The sequence below is a fragment of the Gymnoscopelus braueri genome (genome assembly GCF_963280865.1).
Source record: "Gymnoscopelus braueri genome assembly, chromosome: 21".
Taxonomy (NCBI): Eukaryota; Metazoa; Chordata; class Actinopteri; order Myctophiformes; family Myctophidae; genus Gymnoscopelus; species Gymnoscopelus braueri.
Genome location: NC_137623.1, coordinates 13246870 through 13263355, shown reverse-complemented (window position 1 = coordinate 13263355; position 16486 = coordinate 13246870). Strand labels below are relative to the sequence as shown.

Below are 16486 nucleotides of genomic sequence, written 5' to 3'. Positions count from 1 at the left end.
ATATGTATTGCTATGCTGCCATTTTAAACTTTGTCAAAAGCATGTTGTGTGCGTGTGTGTGCGCGCGTGCGCGTGTGCGTGTGTGTGTGTGTGTGTGTGTGTGTGTGTGTGTGTGTGCGACAGATACTGCTCGGCTTCCTATCTCCTGGCAACAGCTCACCCTCCGTCAACCCAAAGCTAGAATAATAATGTTTGTGCCTCCAGTTTGCATTTTAAAGCAGCCAGTGTTTACATGTGAAGCCTCTGACATGTGTTGGAGGTAGAGGGGATGGCGTCTGATAACGGAACGTTTGACAGATCATTTTGCAATAGCTTCTTTTTCTTTTTTCCCCCCTTTTTCCTCCCCAATTTAGTTGTTATGCCAATTGATTCCTCCCCACACACATTTCTGTGTTGTCACTGCTGTTGCAGACTGAGACAACGAGCCCAATCGATGGTCTTGAAGGGCGGATCCAAACCCAGCCGCCCGGATTCGTGCGGGGCTTCCCATTGCTTCACCAATCTATGTCCCCGCCTCCCCTCCCCCCCTCCCCCCCCCCCCCAGCCTGTGCACGGAGCACGCTGACGTCACCAAATTTAGAGCGACGCCCCTCTGCACTCTGATTGGTTAGGAGATAACAAGGTCCTAAGACCATCGTTCCTGCATTGCTCCCCCAGGCTTTTTTTCTTTTGTAAAAAAAAAAAAGCCTGGGTTTCCGAGGCTACTGCTGTTGTATCCTACTGCCAGTGAGGAGCCCCCCACCGGGAGCGGGGAGTGCCCAACACCTCCCCGCTGACAGGGTGCCGCCCCAGCCCGTAGGAGTATACATGCAATGACATTCACACAGGTGTTGCCAGTGATACTAATGAAGGCTCTGTTCCATTCTGGTCAAACAGAGTCAGGGTGCTGATATTGCGCATGCTGGCTCACTGGAAACACTCTGCTACACCAGTGGGTCTCAAATTTGTTTCCAGGGACCCTCAGGGTTCTTTGAGGGGTTTCCAAATGGCCCCTTACGGATGTGTAACTCTGAGAGTTACCCCATAACTCTCAAGAGTTTTATGGGGGTCGTTGAAATTTTAATGTGTGAGAGCCACTGTGCTACACGAAATGGAACGGAGCCTTCATTAGTATCATTCGTAACACCTGTGGAGGAAGTAAGGAAGAGGCCCAATTTCCTTCCAACATGGCTGCTGTGCATAGAGCCTATATATCGCCCTCCCCTCCCGGCTTACCTCCCCCTGAACACGGGCCAATTGTGTTCGTATAGAGCACAGAAGTCTGACGTAATTTACACATCCTAGGTTTGTCTACCTGGTTCGCGGTTTTCCACCCCCATTCTGAATCCCCATAGACGTATTTAATATCGCGTCAAATAAGAACTGTGTTCCAAAAAAAAAAGAAATGACCCCAGCGGTTTTACTCTTATGGATATGAAGCATCAACTGACGGTGAGAAAACGCTAATGTTACTTCCGCCGAATTAGTTAAATTTTCACCAGAAACAGACTGTATCAAATATAAGTGACTAACTATCATAAACGATACAGAACCTCCTCCCTGACAATATTGCAGAGACAGTTTGTTTATTTTTGGACCACAATTCTTATATGAGACGATTCTATGATGACCCAATGTTATTCTCCATAGCGAAATTACTTTACGAACCTGGGGATGAACGAGTGACGTCAGGACTTCTGTACTCTATAGACGCCCGACAAGGCCGGATGCACCACGGTGGATTCGAACCCACAAACTCTGTGGCGGTGGGCACTGGGCAGGGACTTTACCACGGCGCCACCCGAGTGGCGCGAAGGTGAACTTTTTAATGCTTTGGAATAATTTCGCAAATATTTGACAGAAATCTTCTCTTCTGTAGGCCTCTGTGCACAATAGCTTTTCAGATGGGTTTTCCGCGGGCAAATACGTAATCAATTCCCCTAAGAGGGGAGGAGGAGGATGAGGTGTGATGAAGACCTGACGAATGTCCATTAAAGAGCAGGCAGTCTGAACACAACCACATGGAGTGAAGTAGAGAGGGTTTCACCACTGTGCTTCAACACACACACACACACACACACACACACACACACACACACACACACACACACACACACACACACACACACACACACACACACACACACACACACACACATGCACACACACATACCAACTCCTGCTGTGTTGCCCACCGATGTGTTAATAATCCCAGACTAGAGAGGAGGGGCGGGAGACTGCACCCTGCTGTGTCGTTCTGTCCTGTATAGACAGGTGTAGCAGCAGGATTCCCAGGTTTTCTTGTACCAGCAATAATAGTTAAATATAGCCCCTAAGGAACCTCTCCCTCCGCTGTATATCTCCGAGATGAGTTTCCTCGTTTCTCGGTGCCGTTTTAGCAGGACATTGTCGCACATTTTCCACTTTACATGTTTCTTACCCCTTTCTGCACATGGTATCCAAAAAGTAAAGGTTTTCTGCCATGCTCTCAGATGTTTTAAGTTCTAGCGCACAATAAAAGCTATCCAACGAGTTGAAAAAAGTATTTAATTCGCCTCTGTCCTCAGCCGGTTCCATAATATTTTGCATTAGAAGATGCAATTCAACATTTGACCAGTAGGGGAATCAGTAATGTTATCTCTACGGGCGCAACTCTTGCGCAATGTCTTAAAAACATGTAACCGGATTAAATACAGCATTTAGATTGGCTATTTTCGTTATTGTTGTATGATGAAGTACTGTATATACAGTAGGGCTCAAGATGTTGACCGTCATGTTTTAGGAGGTAGCCTCTACTGTACTTTTCACCATCATCATGACTTTCAGCGTATTAAGGTCCTTAAACGAGGGCTTTTTGTGCGATCAATTCACTCGAAAATATAGTTTTTCGAACTTGTGTCATGAGTACATCAACACGGAACGTGAACATTACTCTGCGATCTTTAATCAGAACTAGGTCGGTTTTTCACTGCAAGTAAAGGCATCAACCTGTATGAATGAGGCATCAAATAAATGAGTAGGTTGATGCAAAATTATATTTTGTATTGTGTATTCATCACACCCCTGGCGTGTAAATACTTTTAGGGGTTGTGTCCACCAAGGCATTTTTTCCTCAGCTGAAAACGCAAGTCACTCCTCTAAAATGCTCAAATGCCCAAAGTTTTAAGTAAATTCCAACTCTCTGTGACCAGATAAAAACGGCAGATGTGAACACGCAGTGCAGGATAGACTCTCATTGAAAACGATTCAAAACACATGCTGCCCTCAGGAAAAAAACTAAACAAATGTACCTTTGTGGTCCCCATAATGTCATCCCTCAACGTAATCAACATTCATTATTTGTATGACTGGCATTTTGATGTTCATGTCTTTTTTGTCTTCTTTTTGTTCATCATACTGAACATATAAAACAACTGCAGGGCCACTCCAGTCTATAAGAAACATGTGTGGTGTTGCAGTTGGCAAAAAAACGAAATGTCTGTTTAAAAAAACGAAATGTCTGCATGAGAACACAGGTGGTTCTGTGGTTGGAGAAATGTTACTCTGAACAATAATCCAGTTGCGTTTGATGTTTTTATTTAAATTTGTATTTGAGATGCTTGTATGCTGTAATATTTCTTCACAAACTATATTAAATATAGTTTGTGAAGATTTTTTTTTTTGGAAGACTGGTGTGGTTTCTTTTTCGTATTGGTAGTAACTGTTTTCTATTCAGGGGGCTCTGGCTCTTTGAAGTGTTTTATCACATGACAGTTCACCCATGTCTGTAGCCCTGTCACCAAACTCTTCCTCTCTAAACTCGTCAACCCGTTTGAAGTCGTCTGCCGAAAGCTTCAAGCTCCCGCCTTCGTCTCAGAGCTACTAGTTCATCTGTTTGAAAACTGCCAATGGGAGATTGGGGGCCTCCAGCTGATGAAATAAAAACCTTTCATCTGCCTTTTTTTTTTTTAACTGCACAGTTCCCCAGTCTCCAGACACCTCTTTTCATCAACAAAGCAAAGTTGTTCCACTGATGAGAGCGTTTGACTCTGATAGCTCCGGCTTTGCACCCGCAGGGGCTTTTTGCATGACGGCATGTTTGTGTAAGAACCACAGGCACTGAACTAGACTGGGGTGGTTGGACATGGATGTGTATGTGTGCACACGTATGCATGCACACACACACGCGCGGATGCACGCACGCACACACACACTCACACACATTCACGCAATGTTTTTTATTCACAATACTATTTATGGGTGCAACAGTTAAAGGGGTATTTCACTTTAACCACTTAAACCCCATATGGGTAACCGGAGTCCCTCAGGGATCAAAACTAGTGTCTTTTCTGTTTTTTTTTGTTATTGTGGGGAAAGCTTTCGCTGAAAATAGCAGATCGACAAGCCCACAACGTGATGCGTTGCATCGCGTTGTGCGCTTGTCGATCTGCTATTCTCAGTATTTATTTACGTCTACTCTGGGTTTCGTGTGTAGGCCTACCCCAGACAGTTTTTTAAGTTTCTTTATTTCAATATTTAGATATTTGGTATTCATCTTTATCAGACACACCCCCTTCCTGCAGTATATAAAGTCATTGCAACTTCAAACTCCATTTGAACTATGTTAGATTAAAAAAAACACACACATCCTTGGTTCTGGTGACATATATAAATGGGCGTATGTGGGGCTGCGTTTTTTCCTTTTTTTTAATATCATTTATTTTGGAAATGAAAAATAGATACATAAAAGCGTTATGCCAGATTATGTTACCGCCATTTCCCCCCAACTATGTGACAACACAACATACATACAGTACATATACATTACATACATATACATTACATTACATATACAGCGCTGGTGCCCAGAAATACCTGGTGCCCAACTGGACCTGTATCCGACGCTATTCTACCAAGGCGTTCCTATAGGATAGGACAACTGCAGCATGAGCCAATAACGCAAACCAATGGAGAAGAGAAGTGTCTGATAGACTGTTTGATGGCAGGCAACACGCACAGCAGCCAACTCCATCAGCGCTGCCATCTTATCTCTCTAGTCCCCCTCCTCACGTATCTCCTCTTCTCAGGTGGGATTTTGTTTTAACCCAATCAATCCGGCGGGGACGCATCTCTGTCATTTTAAGATTTCTTTGGCTATTCAAAAATAGCATTTTTAATAGCATGCTATATTTTTTAGAAAAATCGTGAAAATGTGCGCAAATCTTTGAATATATGTATACATTTGAACTAAAATCTAAGATTCTAAGGGGGGGGGGGCGGGTCCGCGTACAAATACATATAATTTTGGGGGTCTTTGACATGACAAAAGTTTGAGAACCACTGATATTATAGCAATTTTTTTTCAAAAAACTGTTAGGATTTAGAAGACATTTGTAAAATCTCCAGAAGCAAAGATTTGAGTTAAAAAAAATGTTTAAGATTTTTCAAAAAATAGCAGATCTACAAGCTCATAGAGCTTGTATATCTGCTATTTTTGAATACCCAAAGCATAAAAATAATGGTTACAGCTAAAACATCTAAAAATGACAGATGCGTTCACCGGCTTGAGTGGGTTAAGAGTAGCGAAGCTCAAATATTGGCTTTGCTGAATGAGACGCACCCTTGCGCACGCACGTTTCCACCTGGGGGAGTGGAGGAACACATAATGGACTTTCTCTCTCTCTCTCCATCTGCTCCTGTGGTGTCCCAGGGGTGGAGGAGGGGAGGGGCTGGGTGAATTTTAAGGGCTGATTCATTCTTAGCTGCGCGGAAAATAGCTGACCTGGGCGCTATGGGTGGCGCAGTGGTAAAGTAGCTGCCCACCGCCACAGAGTCTAGGGAGGGGGTTTGAATCCACTGCGGTGCATCCAGCTTTGTTCGAGCGTCTATACCAGGGTTCCCCAATAGGTGGCCCGCGGGCCATTTGCGGCCCGCGAGAGGCAACTGCCCGGCCTGCGACGACTCCTGTCATAAAAATATATATATATATATTTTATTTTTTTTTTCAATTAAAAAAATATATATATCTGTATTACTCCCAAGCAGACTAACAAACACATCTGTAAGTAAATTGTTGATTCTGGACTTATTTTGATTTTCAGTATGTACAACTGGCTGCTGTTAATCTGTATTACTTTTCAAGCAGACTTATTTTGTTTCCAGAGTGCATTTTTTTCCTTGTGTGACCCTCAACACAGGATTTAAGAATCCCAGGCCTAAAATAACAGTGTCAAATTAGCTCGATTAGAGAAAAAATCACACCCAGTGTGAAGTGGGCGGTGTGGTCACAGTGGTCATCACAGTGATGGAAGAAGTGATGGAAGAAGTGATGGAAGAAGTGATGGAAGAAACCATAACTTAAAAAAAACAAATTTATGTTTTTTTTAAAGTTATGGTCCTATTTATAGGGCTATGCACATGTGTCATGTTTCCCTAGCCAATCATAGTCCTGAATAGACTGTGATTGGCCAATCACGGTGCAGGGTTAGGGGGGTACATTTGTGGCCAATCACAGCGCAGGATTTGGTGTGCAAATATCCAAACCTCACATATAGGGGCGGTTTCACCGACCAAAAAAAAGAATAAAAAACAAAAAATATTGCGCGCGGGCACAATGCCCTCGGCTTGGTACCCGAGACATAATTTGGCCCTTGGGGAAAAGTAATTGGGGAACCCTGGTCTATACGAACACAATTAGCCCCTGTTTGGGGCGAGAAGAGAAGCTGCCGGGCAGGTAGGGTGATATTTTGTCACTGCACGTATATTCCTATCTTGTCAGCAGGGAGTGTTAAGGGGCGGGAGGAGCAGGACAAAAGGCTCTACGTTCCTCCCGGTGGGGGTTCCTCACTGGCATGTGTGAGCGAGTACGATGCAACAGCAGTGACAACACACAGAAATGTGTGTGAAGTGGAAAGTAACTAAGTACATTTACTCAAGTACTGTACTTGAGGTATTTTTTTACTTTACTGGAGTGTTTCAAATTTTCAGTACTTTTACTTCTACTCCACTACATCTCAGAGGCAAATGTTGTACTTTTACTCCACTACAATTATTTGACAACTTTAGTTACTAGTTAGTAGTTACTTTATTATCATCATTTATTATTACAAAAGATACATTAACCACTTCAGCCCTATATATATTTCAGCTATTTGAAAATAGCCGATCTACAAGCTCACAATGCGTGGATCGGCTATTTTCAAAAGATTTTTTATACATTTTTCACATTTGAAAACTTCTGAAATGGGACCTTCTGCATAATGAGTACTTTCTACTTCTGGTACTTTAAGTACATTTTGACACCAATTACTTTTGTGCTTTTACTCAAGTAAATTTATAATTCTGGACTTTTACTTGTAACAAAGTACATTGCAGTATTGATACTTTTACTGAAGTAAAACATCTGAGTTCCACCTCCGGGAGGAATCAATTGGGATAACCACTAAATTGGGGAGAAAAAGAAAGCGAGCTTGTGGATGGGCTATTTTCACCGCACGAGCACAAATAAGCCGTTAGTGTGGCAGTGCTGTGCCCGTATCCCCGTGGGGTTTGAACCTGTATAGAAGGCCTGGCGGCGCTCCTCACTGCTGATGATGGGCGCTGGCTCTGCAGGCTGCAAATTGCCATAATGTGTCCTGGAGCGGTCTGGTGCACACAGGGCTCTATCAAGACTTCCATCTGTGCTGGACGCACACACACACACACACACACACACACACACACACACACACACACACACACACACACACACACACACACACACACACACACACACACACACACACACACACAGGCATGGAGAAAAGAAACACACACACAGAGACTCGGATACAATAATCAATTACTTGCATGAGATAATGTAGATATACACGCACACACTCGCGCAGGCACGCACACACGCACGCGCACACGTGCACATACTCCTTTCTTGTGCTGGACACACTCCATCCATCCTCAAGGGCGAACGCGCCGTGCTCCCCGTTCAGCTGGCGCACTTTAACTCCCCATGTATGAAAAATGGAGTGCAATTTACACTAATTGATGAGCGCTGGATTAACACACAGGCTTGACTACACACCGTAAAAAAAAAGAAAAGACAATTGGCCGCCCAGCCAAGGGTTTGCCCTATAGTCTCCCACTGCATGCACACACACGCACACACACACACTCCGCACACACACACGTACTGTACTCGGATAGTCTATGACCCATACAGCACGCACACACACATTTGTGCGGACAGGCTCGTACGCACACACACGCTTGTGCGTGCGTGCGTGGCTTCAGTGTTAAATGCGCAGATGTTGCCTCCCAAGCGCGCTCTCTCTCTCTCTCTCTACAGTAGGTGGGCGAGTGAAGCCGACTGCATGCAAATGCAGCAGTTTGAGCAGCGCGGCGTCCATGTTAACAGTGCACACATGTGCATGTTAACCCATTAAGACCTGAAGCCGATTCTACATGTCTCTTAAATCCCAACAGTATTCTGAAAAACGTATGTTTCTATATCAGTGGTGCTCAATATTTTTCATGTCAAGGACCCACAAAATTATATGTATTTGGCCGCCAACCCCCATCTCAAAATATTTTGTTCTAGGGACCCCCAGAAGCAAAGATTTGAGTTACAAATGTTCCCCTTAAAAGAATATATATTCAAAGATTTGCACACATTTTCACGATTTTTCAAAAATAGCAGATCTACAAGCTCATAGTACACTCAGTGTACTATGAGCTTGTATATCTGCTATTTTTGAATAGCCAAAGTGTAAAATAATACTTTTTAGCTCAAATCAAAAAATTACACAGACGTGTTCCAGGTCTTAAATGGTTAATGCCTCATACACATGCATGGAAGCCTGGATGCTCTGCATGTGGAAAGGGGCTTTTTTAACCACTTCAGCCAGTGGTTCTCAAGCGTTTTTTAAGGACCCCCGCGCTTTGGTATGCACTCAGGCAACGGACCCCCATAACTCTCAGAGTTACAGACCTGTAAGGGTCCATTTGGTTCCTAATCCTAACTATCAATAATTTAGCTGGGGACCCCTTGAGAACCACTCCTCAAGGGTCCCCGGAGGCCCCTGGACCCCCACAGTGAGAGCCACTGAGTTAAGCCCTCTAGACCAGTGGTTCCCAACCAGTGGTCCGGGGACCACCAGTGGTCGTTGGGGGGTTACCAGGGGGTCCCATGCAGCAAAACTAGTTAACATCGCGTCACAATCATTTTAACCACTTACTGTAGCTTTGGCTATTAAAAAATAGCAGATCTACAAGCTCATAGTGCGGCACTCGGTGCCGCACTATGAGCTTGTATATCTGCTATTTTTGGAAAATCTTGAAAATGTGTTTGAATATGTATATTTTTTAAAGCAAACATTTTTAACAAAAATCTTTGCTTCTGGGGGTCCCTGGCACGAAACATTTTCAGATGGGGGGTCCGCGGCCAAATGTATATAAATGTATGGGTCCTTGGCTTGAGAAGGGTTGAAAACCACTGCTCTATAGACTCAGTAAACTGGACCTGAGTTAGCTCTGTACCTGGACCGCTTTTTTTTCCTGTCGACACTAAATCTCTTCTTCGCCAAAAATAGCTGATCTACAAGCTCACAACGGGTCGCGTTAAGGCACATTGTGAGCTTGTAGATAGCCAAATTGGCTATTTTTGCTACCCCCCCCCCCCCCCACACACACACACCTCAAGATCGAGCTTGTAGATGTGCTATTTTAGCTGTTTTCGAAAAGTAATAGTTTTGGACATTCCACCCGACATCAACGACTTATTATGTGGTTTGTTTTGTACAGTATGTAAAGTTTGAAGAGTGTGTGTGTGTGTGTGTGTGTGTGTGTGTGTGTGTGTGTGTGTGTGTGTGTGTGTGTGTGTGTGTGTGTGTGTGTGTGTGTGTGGGGGTGTGTGGGGGTGGGGGTGTGTGTGTGTGTGTGGATTATTTATTTTGTTGGTACTTTAGTATAGTTGGAGTTGGCTGAAGTTGTCCTATCGTTGTGTGTGTGTGTGTGCATGTTGTCACTGTACAGGTTATTTTTGAATGCTGTTTTCTTGGCAGACTGTGTGTTGAGGCCTGCGGAGACTGTGTGTGTGTGCGTGTGTGTGTGCATGAACATGTGTTTGTGTGAATGTGTGTGTTAAACAGACAGTGATGTGATTTGGGGACACAGTGTAGGAGAGACATACAGTAGGAGAGCTGAGAGGGAGAGAGCATAGGAGAGACAGACAGTAGGAAAGCTAGCTGATTATATGCATCAAGCTCCCTCTCTTTCTTGCTACAGGGCAGGCAGTGGTGGAAAAAGTACTCAAATGTTTTACTTAAGTAAAAGTATCAATACTGCAATGTATAAATACTCTGTTACAAGTAGAAGTCCGGAATTCTAAATTTACTTGAGTAAAAGTACAAAAGTATTGGTATCAAAATGTACCAAAAGTAGAAAGTGCTCATTATGCAGAAATGTCCCGTTTTCAAGTTTTCAAAATGTATAAAACTCTTTTGAAAATAGCAGATCTACAAGCTCACAATGCGTCCCATCGCGACGCATTGTGAGCTTGTTTTCAAGTTTTCAAATAAATGTAGTGGAGTAAAAGTACAATATTTGGATCCGAGATGTATAGTGGAGTAGAAGTAAAAGTATTGGGAATTGGAAATACCCCAGTAAAGTGCAAATACTTCAACATTGTACTTAAAGGTAGGGTAAGTGATTTGCTTTGGTTAAAATAAGTGTTAAGTAGCTCTATATTCTGATAGTACTCATTGCTATAGAGTGTTTGTTCAGTAAAAGGAGTCTCCTTGTCTCTCCAGCTCTTTATAAAACAGAAAATGCATTTTCGTTTCAGTTTCAGTTTCATTTCCAATTGTATTCAATCAGGACAGAGAACTCAATCAGGATACAGATTAAACATGTGAAATTGGAAGTGATGACACTAAGAAATGAGCAGGCAAAATTGGAACTGGAACACTATACAAATTAAGCTTAAAAATGTGTACTTTCTCCTGATTGGCTGAGATTTTGACACCTACCGAAAAATGTATTTTCTGTTTATTAAAGAGCTGGAGAGACGGGGAGACTCCTGTTACTGAACAAACACTCTACAGCAATGATTACTATCAGAATATAGTGATTTAACCTTTAAAAAAAATACTTTTTGTTTTAACATCACTTACCCTACCTTTAAGTACAGTACTTAAGTAAAATGTACTCAGTTACTTTCCACCACTGCTTTCTTGTTATAGGATATCGGAAGAAGCATCTGTGTCACTTTTTCATTTGAGCTAAAAAGCATTATTTTACACTTTGGCTATTCAAAAATAGCAGATATACAAGCTCATAGCGCGGCACCGAGTGCCGCGCTACGAGCTTGTATATCTGCTATTTTTGAAAAATCGAGAAAATGTGTGCAAATTAATATATTTATATTCTTTTAAAGCGAACATTTTTAACTCAAATCTTTGCTTCTGGGGGGTCCCTGGAACAACATATTTTAGATGGGGGTCCGAGTTCAAATACATGTCATTTTGGGGGTCCTTCACATGAAAATGTTTGAGCACCACTGATATAGCAACAGGTTTTTCAGAAAACTGTTGGGATTTAGAAGACATTTTGTAGAAATCGGCTTCAGGTCTTAATGGGTTAAATGTTGGCCATCCAAAGCAAACCATGTGCTTCTCTGTGAATTCGGCGCGGGGGCCCTCTGTACGGGACAACTTCCAATTTTAGAGGTGTTACTTTGGCCACGTTTTCTCTGCTCCCCCCTGTCTGGCTACAGAAAGCTGTTTTTGTGATGCATCTCCAGAGCTTTGGGAGGCGGTTTAGTTTTTTTTTGTTCATGTGTTTCACGCGCATCTGTCTCGGTCTCATGGTGTGAGGGGAAAATGGGTCACAAATTGAGCTTCCTCGCGGAAAAACGGTGTCGCCCCGGTTATGGCTCAGGTGGAACCGATAAATCACATTGTTTAGTTGGCGGTGTTGTGTTAGCATGCCGCGCGGCCCTTTGTGACCTCGCTACACCTGTCTCGGTTTTGGGAGCATCTCCGCTGAAACCCACAGAGATGGAAGAGTCTGGTAGGAAGGAGGCTGTTGTTCCATTTTTCAGACCTTCTTCGTTCCATGAAGGATGAGGAAAGTACGAGATATTGTCGAATTCCAGTGGTGTAAAGTAACTAAGTACATTTACTCAAGTACTGTACTTGAGTATAATTTTGAGGTACTTTTACTTTACTGGAGTACTTCCAATTGCCTATACTTTTACTTTTACTCCACAGGAGGCAAATATTGTACTGTTACTCAACTACAATTATTTGAAAACTGTAGTTACTACTGTAGTTACTTTGCAGATTTGAATTATTACATTATAAAACATGCATTAACCACTTTAGCCCTATTTTATACCTAGGCTATTTGAAAATAGCCGATCTACAAGCTCACAACGCATCGCGACGTGAGCTTATAGACCTGCTATTTTCAAACATTTTAGTATTTTCATTTTTAAGTACAGTTTGATACCAATACTTTTGTGCTTTTACTCAAGTACATTTTGAATTCCGGACTTTCACTTGTAACAGAGTACTTCTACATTGCAGTATTGATACGTTTACTTAAGTCAAACATTTGAGTACTTTTTCCACCACTGTTGAATTCACATTAAAGCTACAGTACGTACAATCCGTAAGTTTTATGTTGGACATAGTTGTGAGAAGAGTGGTGAAGGCACCTTGAAAGTGTTACTATATGTTTGCATGAATGGAAAAGGATTTAGTTTTTTGTTCATGTTTGTACACCCCAAGGGCACCGCTCTTTTCCCCCCCTGTATGACTCATTAGTTGAGCGGCAGACCATCATTCATCCCAGGATGCTACATAGAGTGCATGCTAACAAACAAACAAACGCACCATGGGGTGACAGGAAACCCACTCCCACCTCACATCAAAGCCGCCCCCACCCTTGCCGTGTTCAAAGCCTCCCTCGAAACCCACCTTTTCAGACTCACTTTCATTTGAAAAGGTTTTTGCAAATCTTGGAATATACATTTTTGCAAATCTTGGAATATAATTTTTAAAGTGAACATTTGTAAAATAATTAGTTCCAGGGAGCCCCCCAGAAGCAAAGATTTGAGTTACAAATGTCCGCTTAAAAAAAAGAAAAATTCAAATATTTGCACAAATGTTCATGATTTTTCAAAAATAGCAGATCTACAAGCTCATAGTGGGGCACTCGGTGCCGCACTACGAGCTTGAGCTGTTTTTGAATAGCCAAAGAAATCTAGAATGACAGAGATGCGTTCATTTGAAAATAGGCGATCTACAAGCTCACAAGCGTGTAGATCTGCTATTTTCCCGGATTGAATGTGTTAAGCAAAGGGGGACTTTTTTTGTGTGTTTTTTTTTATTTATTTCATGGATAACATTTGTATGGATCTGGAGACGGACCGACATGTAGATCTCTGTCACACAGGAGGAGGAAGAAGGGGGGGGGGGGAGTAGAGGATGGAGAACAGTTAGGAAAGAGGTAGAGAGGAAGAGAAGAGGGGGATTTGAGAGAGAGAGATAGAGAGAGAGAGAGAGAGAGAGAGAGAGGAGGGGGGTAAGTGGACTATTGAGTCACAAAGCATTTATGTCAGATCAAAGCTAAGCCTTATCTTTGAGAAAAAGGGGATTTGGTAAAACTCCAGGGTCTGTATCTGTCTGTGTCGTCGCCCCCCCCCATCATAAATTATCTTTTTCCCCTCCGTTTTTCTCTTTGCATCTCTCTCTCTGTCTCTCTCTCTGTCTCTCTCTTTCTCTCTCCATCCATCCATCAAGTAGTCTCCCTTTTAAGTTTCTCTTCCAATGTGGAATCACTCGGATTTGTTCTGCATTTGTCATGGTTCTGTGTGTGTGTGTGTGTGTGTGTGTGTGTGTGTGTGTGTGTGTGTGTGTGTGTGTGTGTGTGTGTGTGTGTGTGTGTGTGTGTGTGTGTGTGTGTGTGTGTGTGTGTGTGTGCTCGTGTGCTCGTGTGCGGGTGTGTTAAGGAACTAGGTCAGAGGTGTGTGTGTGTGTGTGTGTGACACCTAGCCAGGGAGGACGTTTCTTTCCCGGGGGTTGATGATGATAACTCTAAAGTGTGGAAATTAATGTAGCACACTGTCTCGAGGTCATAGAGAGGTGAAGCTACAAATACACAGTAAAATCATTTATCCATTTGTAAACCTGAGCGTGTACAAATGTAACCAAATGGACAAGAGTGTCATCAAACAACTAGTGCTGCATGTCAAACGATAAAAAAAAATTAATCACGATTAATCGCATGATCGATCACTTTGTTTTATCTGTTCAAAATGTACCTTAAAGGGATATTTTCCTTAGCCTTCAGTACTCTTATTGACATGGGAGTGGATAAATATGTTTGCGTGTGATGTTTGTAGCTGCTACAAAATCAAGTACAATTTTGACATATTTTTACTTTACCTAACCCTTACAAAACATACACTTCAGACCTATTTACATTTCGGCCATTTGAAAATAGCCGATCAACAAGCTCACAAGCTTGTAGATCTGCTATTTTCAAAGGATTTCTATGAATTTTATACATTCTGCGTAATGAGTACTCTTACTTTTGATACTTTAAGTACATTTTGATACCAATACTTTTGTACTTTTACTGAAGTACATTTTTAATTCCGAACGTTTACTTGTAACAGAGTATTTCCACATCACAGTATTGGTACTTTTACTTAAGTAAAATATTTGAGTACTTTTTCCACCTTTTTCACAAATTAACAAAGCTACAATCCAAGTTGAGCTGTGTTCAACTGCAGCTAAAAAGTTACAAAAAGACCACTGTTGTTAAACCATTCCCCCAGGTGATCTATACCATGAATTAAAATATATATATATTTAATATCATATTGTTTATGTCCCTCAAACATTTTTCAAAAGGTTTGAGCCTAAATCAAGCCTCAGATATACTCATTTCAACTAACTTCTCTCTGGCTTATAAAGCACTTTCACCTGCAATACCAGATTGTCCTGTTTGGCACGGGGCGCTATTGAGCCATTTTGTATGCATGTTATCTCCTGGTTCTGTGTGGAAAAAGTAAAAAATTAAAAAATAAAGAAAATTAGATTTTTTGTTCATTTTTTTTTGTTCAAAACGGGAGGGATTGTACCGAACGCGACGTCAAGTTCGGGTGAAAATCAGTTTGGTCTGTTTTGAGACCAATTTACAGAAAACCCCAGATATGCTGTGAAAGCCTGAGTGTTCAAACTGGGGTGTTTTTTGGGATAGAAGAGAGGTAGGGGAGACCAAAAACACACAAAAATGAAGGAAAAGTTCAAATTAATGGTAGTCCCTTGAACACTCTTCACACAATTCCCATGCTTTTAAAATGTATCATTTCTGTCAGAGAGTTCTGTGTTCTTTTTTAACCCCAGGCATTATATTTTCCTTCATATCGTCGCTGTCGGGTTGGAAACTGTCCAAAATGAAAAGTAAATAATTCTGACTAATAACCATGATGATCACAGTAGAACCATCACCATGTGATCCTAGCAGTTGGTCTATAGCATGTGGGCGATGGATGGCTCTCTACATAATAATGTGTGGGTTCATCCTCGCACCGTGCATGACAAGTGCCTCTCTGTTTAACCCAGTTAGACCGGGAAAGCATCTTTTACCCATTATCTATTCAAAAATAGCAGATCTACAAGCTCGTACGAGCTTGTAGATCTGCTATTTTTGAAAAATCTTGAACATTTTGTGCAAATCTTTGAATATATATATATTTTTTTTAAACAAAATGTTTAACTCAAATCTTTGCTTCTGGGGGGGGGGGGGTCCCAGGAACGACATATTTTGATGGGGATCGGCTGCCAAGAACATAATTTTGGGGGTCCTTGACAAGAAAAAGTTTGAGCACCACTGACATAGCAACAATAGTTTTTTCAGAAAAATTAAGCCATTTGTTGAGACATTTGACAGTTATCTACAAGCTCATAGCGCGGCACGCTTGTAGATCTGCAATTTTTTAATAGCCAAAGAAACCTAAAAAATGACACAGATGCGTTCCCCCGGATTGAAAGGGTTAACTGGGGGTCGCTGATTGCCCGGGGCAATGTGAACCCCCTGTGGGTTTGGGTTAACTGGGTGTGTACAGGCAGCCCCGGTGGAACGCTGTCAATACGCCTGGGGGATGTGTGGTGTATAATGTGTACAATACCCCCCCCCCCCCTGAGGAAGAAATTACGTTATGCTATTATGGTTGTTTATAGCTAATCTTTATATTTTACCATCACTTAATAGTGCTTAATACAATACATTATGATATGACATGATATGATGGTAGCCTGTAGGGGCCAAGTCCAAGATGTCCACGCTAGGCCTCATAGCTATTTTTTTTGTTACAGCCTGTCTGTTATGGTTCAGCTTGTCCAGTTTACACTGTAAATCACTGTTTCTCAATGTCTGGTCCAGGGCCAAATGGACCCTTATGGGTCTATAACTCTGAGAAAATGTCTCAGTGTTCATTTAACTCTGAGAGCGTACAAATGGA

At 42.2% G+C, this 16486-nt stretch overlaps 1 protein-coding gene across 1 annotated transcript in view; it reads left to right on the top strand.

The window, feature by feature from the left end:
• Positions 1-16486, top strand: part of LOC308077321 (E3 ubiquitin-protein ligase RNF152-like) — a 76137-nt gene that overhangs the window by 56926 nt on the left and 2725 nt on the right.